General features: G+C 45.2%; 1 protein-coding gene across 1 annotated transcript in view; it reads left to right on the plus strand.

The window, feature by feature from the left end:
- Positions 1-12,413, plus strand: part of LOC126336163 (RIB43A-like with coiled-coils protein 2) — a 152,827-nt gene that overhangs the window by 96,822 nt on the left and 43,592 nt on the right. The window lies entirely within an intron of this gene.

Here is a 12,413-nt window from a genome sequence, read left to right on the forward strand (position 1 = left end):
ATACTCAGCCACTCAATATTTGTTACAAGTATGTTAATTTTCATACTTAAAAAGTAAGCATGAAGAAGTGACTATCTTCAAAGTAGACCTTTTGTGTTCTTCTGTTACATAATTAATCTTTATTTAAGCATATGCAACCTGGTTTTTTATTGCTTTGGAAAAACATTTATACTTCCGTTACTTGATCTAGGTACAGGAAATGGTAAATCATTGTTATGTACCAAGTTGTACTGTAAATTACGGAACCTACAAAGAACATGCACCTAACATAGAAATATTCCAGAATGACGTAAGCATGTGTTATACAAAGGAAGTTACGCATTAGATTCATTACTACAATTCATATATTGGAGCAATAAGTTCAATTGGCTCTGAGAACTATCGGACTAAACGTCTGAGGTCATCAGTCCCCTAGAACTTAGAACTACTTAAACCTAACTATCCTAAGGACATCACACACATCCATGCCCGAGGCAGAATTCGGACCTGCGACCTTAGCGGTCGCGCGGTTCGTGACTGAAGCGCCTAGAATCGCTCGGCCACTGCGGCCGGCGGAGCAATAAGTCTAAAGCACTTGTGACCAGTGGTGATGACTTCACAACAAGTGGGATAAACAGTAACATTAGCCCATAAGTACCTAACATGCGCAGAGCTGTCTTGAAACAGTCATCTGATTTAATATTTCTAATTGTCGTTGAAGAATACCAGTTGACTTAAAAACTTAGTCTGAGGACTCTGATAGTACCTAAGCACTGCAGATCACAGACAAATCTTTAAACAGCTTCTGGAAACAACCATTACCTATAGTTCTCTGAGACATTTACTCGTAAAAATGGAGATGATCGTATGGCGTCAATGGCCGCGAGTCCCCAGGCGGCAACTTCGGCCGCCAAGTGCAAGGCTTACTGAGTGCGACGCCACATTGGGCGTCGACAATGGGGATGAAATGATGATGACAGCACAACACCCAGTCCCTGAGGGGAGACAATCTGCCACCCCAGTCGGGAATTGAACCCGGGCCGCCGTGCGTAGCAATCCAACGCGCTGACCGTTCTGCTAGTGGGGCGGATATGTATTCGTAGTAAAGATGTACGAGAAATCACTTCCTGTCACATTTTGTGAAATATTTTCAGGAACAATTATTCGAAAATAACAGTCGCCTTGAAAAGAACAGCAGATGGAAGTTACATTTTCAATATGAATGCAGATTATATGTAGTTGTGTGTCTTTTTCTTACCATTTATCCATCCACAGCATTTGTTTTTCTGTATCACGAGCTATAAAATCTGTATCTTTTTATATTTGCTGACGGTCTGGGACGCACACATCACTAAAGCTCGGAAATAAAGCCGGTACTCGCTTTGATGGTAAGTTGTATTTGGGGTAATATTGCTGAAGAGCTTTTTATTAATCCTTTTCAGTTTCTGTACAGTGCAACGTGATATGCGAAAAATGCGTTAGCACCAAAACTGCTGTTACGTTCGTGCTTGTGTGTAGCAATCAGGCCGTCGTAGGCAGGCCAGCACTCGCTGTTCAAGCAGCTCATCTTCTTTCAGCCTGCAGCCCCCTGACTCTTCTTCGCGTGGGAGAGCACTCGTCACAGTGTTGGGGGACCGGACTTACGCGTAGGCTGCACGATCCTGGATCTATGATGCTGAGAGGATAGGGAACGCAAAGAGCCTTCAATCGACGCTTGTACACTACCCGATCAACAGCATTTGGACACCCCTGCGTTCTGAAAGTGACCGTTAGACGTCAAGAGAGACAGATCTGCTACTGTAAAAGTAGGCAGGGAGTCGAGGCGCACGAGAAGACAGACCGCGGCGCCTACGTCACTGGGTACGCACGTGGCCCCCGAGAAATACGGGCCCCGCAACGAACTTGTGACGTCACACTAGTCGGCTTGTCCTTCACACTTCGCAAACGCCAGGTTTCGAGTACCGCCCACAGGAAATCAATATGTTTTTGAGAAGATACCCACTGAAGGTCTTAACTTTCTCATGTGCTGTCGAGAGGTTTCACGTGTTTGAACGCACAGTCAAGAATTATTAAACTCGAATCTAACTGGTACTTTCTCCCCGCCGTTGACAGCTGCTGGCACTCGTAGGATACGCAGTATCACGTGCTGTGATGTTCGCGCCATGGCCAGCCCTTCTCGTGGACCTCGCCTCGGGAGTAGTGAGTCGTCAGTAGAGAAGCAGTAACAGCACCGACTTCGAGTGTGGACCAGGCATTTGATGTCACCTGAATATCAAATCCGTCAGGGCTATTCCAACCCGTCTAAAGCTCTCCAAATCGACTGTGGCTGATGAAATTGTGAAGTAGAAACGTGCAGAAACACTTGCAGCTAAACCAAGACCAGACAGGCCCCATGTAATAACGGACAGGGACAGTCGAGCACTGCAGAGGGCGGTTGTAAAAAAGTGCATGGAATCAGTGGAAGGGGAGAAAAACATGAGGTATAACGGTCGAGCAGCTCCTCATACACCTCACATTTCAGTAGTAAGTGCTAAGCGACGCTTGGCGTGAGGTGAATAGCGATGCACTGATCAGTGGATGGATGGAAACAGTAATGAAGCTATACCCTGTGGCAAGCTGATTGAAGGGTTTTGGGTTTGGCGAATACCTGGAAAACGTTACCTGAAATCATGTCTATTGCCAGGAATGAAGTATGGAGGAGGTTCTTTCGTGGTATCGGAGTGTTTTTATTGGTGAGGTTATGGTCCCCTTATTGCCTTTAAGAAAATGCTAAATGCAATTGAAACACTATCCTGAAACCGAAAATGAGTACAAATCAGGTCAATAGATAGAGAATAGCTCATGTTTGGCATAAAAACAAACGTCTTATTCCTTCACTTACGTTATTAAAAACCAATACTAATTCTCATTTTACCACCTATTGGTGGCACTTAAAATAATGTAAGGTAGTACCTCGTATATAGCAGTTCGTAAGAAGGTTCCGCATGTTCACTACGTGGCAAAATACTCTCTGCTTTGTGTGCTATCATTTGCCAAAAACTCGTATCGGTATCTTAAGCCGTTTTTGAGGTGTGAAGGTGTTATCAATCACTTTCACTCTATCGTTTGCGTATGCCATCGGAAGTCAGTGTTCCATATACAACCCATTTTCTCGAGACTCAAGAGGTAGTTATCGTCTGAAGTTTAAAGAAAAATTCAATGTGTTATATACATCTCGCCCACAGAAATGTATGACCTAACATCCACAAAATGGAAAATCGTAGCGATCCGTACCTTACTTAATATAGAAACATCACAACAACTATGACCATTAAGGAAATGATACACATTTCATCATGAAGCTGGCGAATGAGCTATGAGATGTGAGAGAAACCTCTTTTTTAGTTTCTTTAAAATCATCTCTCAAAAAGTCGCAGTGAAGCCAGCATGCGCACGCTTCCATTCCCGCTGTGTAGTCGAGGCGGTGATAGAATGTTTCTCTCACAACAGCTGAAGCGTACTACTCAGTGGATGACACAAGCGCAGGCGGTCATCCTTTCAGAACACAAGTGTGGGCTTACTCAGCACTGAGAACGAGAAAGTGTTTCTGCACAGCGGCCAAGTTACCTTGCATGAACTTCATTATGCTCTTCACTAGTAATGTGTATCCTTCACAAGGCGAATCTCTGTTTGTTAAATTACAATACCGACACACTGAAATTGGTTGCTCTGTTATTAGACTCTGAAGGTCAAAATTCGTTTGACTATAAGATTATTTTCACGTTGCAGAAAATGAGAAACGTTGTAAGAAAAATTTTTAATTAAAAATAGATACAGGGAAACTGGACTGTTGTTTCCCTGAAACAAGGTGAAAGCAAATGATATGAAATACATGCTGCCTGCTGAAAGTGCAACGGTTCTAGGGAAGCGCTTGGCTGCAATATCTCCACGATAGTATGTTGCTGCGTTTCTATGTGGTGGATGCTTGTATTCGGCCCGCAACTGCATAATCCATGTCGTAGGAGAAAAAATCCAACGAACAGCTACAGTTTTTTTCTTTGAATTTTATTTGCCAACAGGTTTCGAAAACTTACATTTCCATTAGCAATGCAGAGGAAAGAAAGAAAATTTGTTATGTTAATAATGACAGATAAAAGCATACATTTCTATTTTCCTCTTTTCAACGAACTTTTTCCTCGTGGCGGAAACTAAGCAAATGAATGTCTTACAACATCAAATCCGAAACTGAATTACTCTGAGGTCAGATTCCTACAGTTTTTTTATTCTTCTGTTAATAATACATCAGTATATTTTAGACATTGCTTTTTAAACTAATAGTTCGACAATATTCACGACTGTCAGCAGTAGCCTTCTTTGGAACCGGAATTATTATATTCCTCTTGAAGTCTGAGGGTACTTCGTCTGTCTCATATATCTTGAGCACTAGTTGGAATAATGACACCCTGCCTGGCTCTACTAAGGAGCTCAGTTATTCTGAGGGAGTGTTGTCCTCTTCAGGGGTCTTCTTTCGATTTATGTTATTCAGTGCTCTGTGAAATTCTTCTCGAAGTATCATATCTTCCACCTTATCTTTATCTGCTGCCTCTTGCTTTTCTATAACATTGGCTTGAAGATCATTTCTGTTGTAAGTAAGTATAAGTATAACACGACCAGTAGACTGAGCACAACTTCATTCGATGTAAGCTTTAACATCTTGAACACAGTATTCTATTGACATTTAGCAGGGACCAAAAATGTACACAAAGATCTGTCACAATACACATAAAGAACTAAGGCCGAGCGTAGCTCGGCTACCTTCAAACAGACTGGGGCCCGTGGCGGGCTCTGACACACACACACACACACACACACACACACACATATATATATATATATATATATATATATATATATATATATATATATATATATATATATACTTTCTGAGTCGCCCTCTGTGGACGACAGAGCATTGCCGCATGCACGGCCTTTTGAAAGTATACATACGCATTACAGCATTCCTCCTCTCTTAGGGAGATCAAGGATTCTTGAGACGTCTATGGTGTTCTCCTCGTCCGCTGGGCTCTGGCTAAGGTGGCGAGCTGCAACGGGAGCTCACGGTTTGAAATGCTGCAGGCATTCCGTGCCCACCTTCCCGTATCAAACCATACGGCAACACCGGCGACGTCGAGACCGTTCTATGTCGAACTCTGGCATCGCCTCTGGTGACTATGCTCATGGTGCTGATGATTCTGGTATCAGCGGTTGCTCAGGAATGTATGACGGAATACATGACGATGATGTCCGAAGCAGTAGAGGAACTGCTGGTTCGGCCACTGAGGATGGTTTGCCCTTATCCATATGGGAGTTGAGAACCGGCAGCAGCAGATGATGTGATACTCGATGTGGATGGGCTCGGAGGTGGTGGTATGAGACCTGGGGGCAAGCGAAGTCGAAGCTGATCGTGGTCCCTCGAGCAGAGCCCGTCCTCTGTGTGGAAATCACAGAGGTGCCGCACCCAGCATCTGGTGATGACAGCTGGAATCCACTTAGGAGGACGCCCGAAACCATGGGCACAGTCACGCCTGGCTGGAACAGGCGCGGCGGCTGCACGAGATGTCCACCAGGGGGAGGACGCAGGAGGTATAGATAGCATTGTCCTCAGCTGGTGACTGTGGAGTAGCTCCACCAGGCTCTTCTCGCCGAACGGCGAAAGGAAAGAAACCGATCTAAGGCAACATCGGATGCAGAGTTGGCAACATATCTGTCATGTGAGGTTTGAACGTTCGCACTAGGCGTTCCGCCTCACCATTAGATTGTGGGTGGAACAGCGGCGCGAGGACGTGACGGGTAGCACGGGAATTGCAAAATGTAAAGTCTTACGATGAAAATTGCGGACCATTATCGGACACAAACATCGTGGACAAGTCTTTGCGCGAAAATCTTTTGGAAAAGGCTGCGACGGTAGCAGCTGAGGATGTAGAAACACAACGAACAACATATGGAAAACGAGAATATGCGTCATCGTCCAACAGCCAATAAGCGATGGGAAAGGAGCCAGCGAAACCCACATGTATACAAGGAGACAACGACGTACAGGGAGCTGCTTGGTGCATCGCACACTGTGAACACGAGTCAACCAGGGGGGTAATGTCACTGTACGAGCCGGGCCAAAACACGTGTCGATGGGTCTACGCTTTTCTGCAGGGTACATCCCAATGATCTGCATGTAATAAACGGAGAATGTGCGAACGAAGCACTGAGAGGATCACTACCAGAAGGGCCGCGTGATCCATGTCTGAAAGCAGAACACCATCCACAACACAGAATCGATGTCGAAAAATGTAATAATTACGGAAGTGGTCGGACGCACGAGAAGATGGTGACTGGCCAAAGACGTAGTACGAATGCTATGACCTTCTGCAAAACAGTTTCCGGAGCTATAGTTTTCGGGATCCGTGTGCTAGTTACAGGAAAACCATCAACCATCTACTGTGCAATGTGAAAAAATGGCTCTGAGCACTATGGGACTTAACATCTAAGGTCATCAGTTCCCTAGAACGTAGAACTATTTAAACCTAACTAACCTAAGAACATCACACACATCTATGTCCAAGGCAGGATTAGAACCTGCGACCGTAGCGGTCGCGCGGTTCCAGACTGAAGCGCCTAGAACCGTTCGGCCACCCCGTCCGGATGCAATGTAAAAACAAACAAATTCCTCCTGATAAAATCCTGAATCCGAACCGGCTGGCATCGTCATTAGCGTGTTGATTCGTAGGGCGGAAATGAATCTTGTAGTTGTAACGCGAAAGGAAAAGAGCCCAACGTTGAATGTGATGTGCCGTTTTATTTGGTATAGACGCAGAAGGACTGAATAAGGAAACCAATGGTTTGTGTTCTGTGACCAGGTTGAATTTGGTACCTTAGAGACAAACGTAGAATTTCTTCACAGCATATACAGTTTCCTTATACCTGAGCCAGTACCACCACCAACCCGTACTCTGAAGCGTCCGACTTAGGAACCAAGTGGAGGTCTGGCTAGTACGTCACTAAGTGGGGAGCCGACTGCATAATGGTATTAAGAATTACAACATGGTTTCACAATCCGGCGACCAGGCATGTAACGGATGCGCGATTGTCGCTGCCCAAGGGAAAAATTTATGGCAGTAGGCGACTTTGCCTACAAAAACCTGAAGTTCTGCGACTAACGTAGGGCGTCGGAGCGACGCAGTAGCATAAACATGTTTATGCAGGAGTTCGAGACCCTAGTGAAAAATTTCAAATAAACGATAGAAGGTTGAAAAATTGAGATTTCTCCAAGTTACATTTCAGCCCAGCCGCTTGGAGCACAGAAAAAAGAGTAAGGAGATTTTGTAAATGTTCTTCAGAGGAGGCACCGGAAACTAAAATGTTATCCAAATAGTTTGCACAACCTGGCACAGACGGTGTAAGTAGTCCCAAAGAAACGTTGAAAAATAGCGGGAGCGCTGGGAACTCCAAAAGCCAACGGCAAGTATTGATGCAGTTCCAAAAGAGGTATTGACAACTAACATACGTTGTGACTTTCTATCTAAAGGGAGTTGTAAATAGGCATCTGACAGACATTGACCACCTGATAACTTTGCAAAGAGTTCGCCACGGCTTAGTATCGGGTATATGACCATCATAGATTGTGCGTTCACAACAATTTGAAAATCGCCACAGAGGCGTTAACTGCCCCGACTGTTTCTTTACTACAACTAAGGGGGTAGACTATTCACTTGATACGGGCCGGAGTGGCCGAGCGGTTCTAGGCGCTTCAGTCTGGAACCGCGCGACTGCTGCGGTCGCAGGTTCGAATCCTGCCTCAGGCATGGATGTGTGTGATGTCCTTAGGTTAGTTAGGTGTAAGTAGTTCTAAGTTCTAGGGGACTGATTAACTCAGAAGTTGTGTCCCATAGTGCTCAGAGCCATTCACTTGATGAAATACGCTGAACACAGCCGGATTTCGTGAGCTCATCTAATTCCTTTTTTACATGTTCCCTGAGTGCCACTGGAACCAAGGAGGCCCGGGAAAAACGAGGCCGAGCGGAAGGTTTCATGGTAAAGTGCGCTTGAAAGCTGTTAGCACGCCGCAATCCAGGAGAGAACGAAAAGGAAAACTCAGAACATAATACATCTAAATGTGTATTAGGCACTTGTTCAGACACTAAATTCACTTAATCTGAAATGGTAAAACGAAACAATATAAAAGCATCTAATCCAAAAAGATTCTCCATACAAGAATTATCTACAACAAGAAATGTAAATAACCAGACTACTGACCTGTAGATCACTGGGGCAGAGAACTGGCCGAGAATGGCAATAGGCCTACTCTGTTTATTATCATTTACTAAATTTCATGACACAGAGAGAAGCGGAAGGTGGCCCAAGCCCAAATAAATTTGTGACTTTAACAAGGTCACCACAGCTCCGGTGTCCGTTTGCATGCGCAGAACTTTTCGAAAATTCATAACATCAATGAAAAACTTGTTTGGCGCTACAGAAATAGCCAACGCAATTTTTGCATTCCAAACAGAAGCAATGTGACCTTTTTCGTTGCGATTACGACAGGTAGCCCAGGGTTTGGGGCAGCCTGGGCGCTCATGGCTTATGAAATAATAAGGGCAGGATGGGAGCGCGGAACGCACACGTTGCTGTTTACTGGCCAGTGCTCTTCCTGCTGGGACTGAGGCCTTGACGCTGTGATCGCGTGTGCGCACCGGCGCGCCATCTCTTCCCTCTGCAAACTGTCTGAAGCACGGTGTGGAGGAGAGGATTGGATTGCTAATACCTCATACCGTGACTCAATCTGGTTACCCGTAGCTCGCGGCACCTCAACCTCGAAGAGGGCTGGAGTTTCACAATGGAGGACTCACGCTCTATCCATCTGAGACACAGAGGATAGCGCGACTGCAGGCACGCCTCCCCGAAACCCACATTCTCAACGTATTGTCCCGCACTACATTCGTAGTGCCCCCGCCCATTATACTCATTACTCGCGGATCGTTGCCGATTCCCGTAAGAGTTCGGGCACATTTCATTGTACTTTCATTCTAACGACCTGCATGTTCACGGATGTTATCTGTTCTTTCGGACATGTCCGAAAGAACAGATACCATCTTAGTATATAAATGACAATAACCTCGGATTTCAGCCGCCCGTGCTCGATAGGACTGACGTGGCTGCTTCCTACAGCGGTAAAACTCAACCCAGGATGCAATAACAAGTGTGCGGTTAAGGTAATATTTTGAAAGAAGTTCACACATTTCGTCAAACGTTAAAGAAGACGGATCCAGCAAAGGGTCTATTTGGCGTAGGTCTTAATGCATTCTTGGCGCTATTGTAGTGCTTCTAGAATTTCCGCGTTAATTCTAGAACTACTCGTCCTTCTACAGCCTCGAAGACACGATATTTTAAAAAATAAGTGTTAGAGAACGTACATACTGCGCGACAAATGTTTGTGTGTGCAGACTGGGAAGGAGTCACGATCACAAAGGAGACAGGACGGTCGAACAGCATCGACACGTGTTTGCCGCTCGCGCCACAGAAGCTGTATTGGAAAAAACAAGGAGTGTTTCTCTATCTTATGGTGTTTTACATCACTGACTATCGTAACGAGAAAAAAGGACAACAGTTGAAACATTGTTAATTAAAATTCATGTATTGGACTTGAGAGAAATAGGACATGTGTATAACTGCTGGTGGTTATTAAGCCAACTATATTGTAAATGTATTCATCGGATCTGGCGTGAGACGAGTCGGTTTGCTTGCACAAGTTTGAAAATTTATATGTGGAAAATATTGAATTTGTTCTCTGTGGAAGTTGAAATATACTATGACTGAGTTAAATGTATTCTTCGAGTACTAAATTATTTCAGAAGTAGAGAGAGAGTCTTATAAATTCCCGTAACCAGCATTATTCTTCGGAGAAGAAGGTTTAGGAAATCGACGGAGCCGGAAATCCAGAGAAGAAGATCGGCTGTGCAGATCAAGTAAGTCAACCGATGTGAGAGAGAGGTGAATTTTGCAATCCAACTTCACGCCGCTTCTTATCGTCACACAGCGTTAAGAATATCCATGAGAGAAATAAGGCATAACATAAAACAGCGTCAGTAATCCCAAAAGCTTGAAAGTGTTGTCGCAGACGTTTCTCACATGCCTCCCATTCTCATTGTATGTAGAAATGGGAGGCGAATAAACCATGGGGTACGCAGTGGGCAAAATAGTAGGTGGCACGGACTGAGCGTGCCGACTAGACAAAACAAAACTCATTGATTGAAGTACCCGAGTTTGATTGGCCAGCGCCTGTGATAGGTGGTGCGTGATTCTTGCAGTTCGACCAAACAACGTAAAATGTCCACCGTAACACCATCAGCCATCGTGAGAATAAATGGAGTACCAGCCAGTGCACATATTTGCACGAAGAACAGGATTGCACTCGTCGCCAGACGTGTTTTAATTGGGTATAAGTACAACATGACCAGTAGACTAAACACAACTTTATTCCACGGAAGGATTAACAACTTAAACACAGTATTTAAGTAACATTCAGCAGGAACCAATTACGTACAGTAAGAGCTGTCGCAATACACACAGAGAACTGGGGCCGAGTGCAACTTGGCTAGCCTTAAACATACGGGGCCCATGGCGGGCTCTGATGCTGATTCTCTCTCTCTCTCTCTCTTTCTCTCTCACACACACACACACTCAAACACACACACACACACACACACACACACACACACACACACACACACACACACAGACACACAAGTCTGAGGTGCCCTCTGTTGGCAACATACCACTGCCGCACGCGTCGCCCTTTGAAAGTATGCGCAGACGTCACTGCAGTTTCCCCTTTGTATCTTCATACCTGTTCTATGTATTCCTTCCACCTTCCAGCTCTCTCTCCTTTGCTTATTACTGACTTGCCATCCGAGCTCTTGATACTTCTACATCTGCTTCTCATTCCTACAAAGCACCTGATTTAATACACTACTGGCCATTAAAATTTCTACACCACGAAGATGACGTGCTACAGACGCGACGTTTTAACCGACAGGAAGAAGATGCTGTGATGTGCAAATGATTAGCTTTTCAGTGCATTCATACAGGTTTGGCGCCAGTGGCGACACCTACAACGTGCTGACATGAGGAAAGTTTCCAACCGATTTCTCATACACAAACAACAGTTGACCGGCGTTGCCTGGTGAAACGTTGTTGTGATGCCTCGTGTAAGGAGGAGATATGCGTACCACCACGTTTCCGACTTTGATAAAGGACGGATTGTAGTCTATCGCGATTGCGGTTTATCGTATCGCGACATTGTTGCTCGCGTTGGTCGAGATCCAATGACTGGTAGCATAATATGGAATCGGTGGGTTCAGGAGGGTAACATGGAACGCCGTGCCGGATCCCAACGGCCTCGTATCACTAGCAGTCGAGATGACAGGCATCTTATCCGCATGGCTGTAACGGATCGTGCAGTTACGTCTCGATCTCTCGCGTCAACAGATGGGGACGTTTGCAAGACAACAACCATCTGCACGAACAGTTCGACGACGTTTGGAGCAGCATGGACTATCAGCTCGGAGACCAGGGCTGCCGTTACCCGTAACGCTGCATCACAGACAGAAGCGCCTGCGATGGTGTACTCAACGACGAACCTGGGTGCACGAATGGCAAAACGTCATTTTTTCGGATGAATCTAGGTTCTGTTTACAGCATCATGATGGTCGCATATGTGTTTGGCAAACATTGCGGTGAACGCACATTGGAAACTTGTATTCGTCATCGCCATACTGGCGTATCACCCGGCATGGTGATATGGGGTGCCATTGGTTACACGTCTCGGTCACCTCTTGTTCGCATTGACGGCACTTTGAACAGTGGACGTTACATTTCAGATGTGTTACGACCCGTGTCTCTACCCTTCATTCGATCCCTGCGAAACCCTACATTTCAGCAGGATAATGTACGGCCGCATGTTGCAGGTCCTGTACGGGGCTTTCTGGATACAGAAAATGTTCGACTGCTGCCCTGGCCAGCACATTCTCCAGATCTCTCACCAATTGAAAACGTCTGGTCAATGGTGGCCGAGCAACTGGCTCGTCACAATACGCCAGTCACTACTCTTGATGAACTGTGGTATCGTGTTGAAGCTGCATGGCCAGCTGTACCCGTACATGCCATCCAAGCTCTGTTTGACTCAATGCCTGGGCGTATCAAGGCCGTTATTACGGCCAGAGGTGGTTGTTCTGGGTACTGATTTTTCAGGATATATGCACCCAAATTGCGTGAAAATGTAATCACATGTCAATTCTAGTATAATATATTTGTCCAATGAATACCCGTTTATCATCTGCATTTCTTCTTGGTGTAGCAATTTTAATGGCCAGTAGTGTAATTTAAAAATACTATATATTTGAATA

The sequence above is a fragment of the Schistocerca gregaria genome, chromosome 2 (genome assembly GCF_023897955.1).
Source record: "Schistocerca gregaria isolate iqSchGreg1 chromosome 2, iqSchGreg1.2, whole genome shotgun sequence".
In the NCBI taxonomy this organism is placed as follows: domain Eukaryota; kingdom Metazoa; phylum Arthropoda; class Insecta; order Orthoptera; family Acrididae; genus Schistocerca; species Schistocerca gregaria.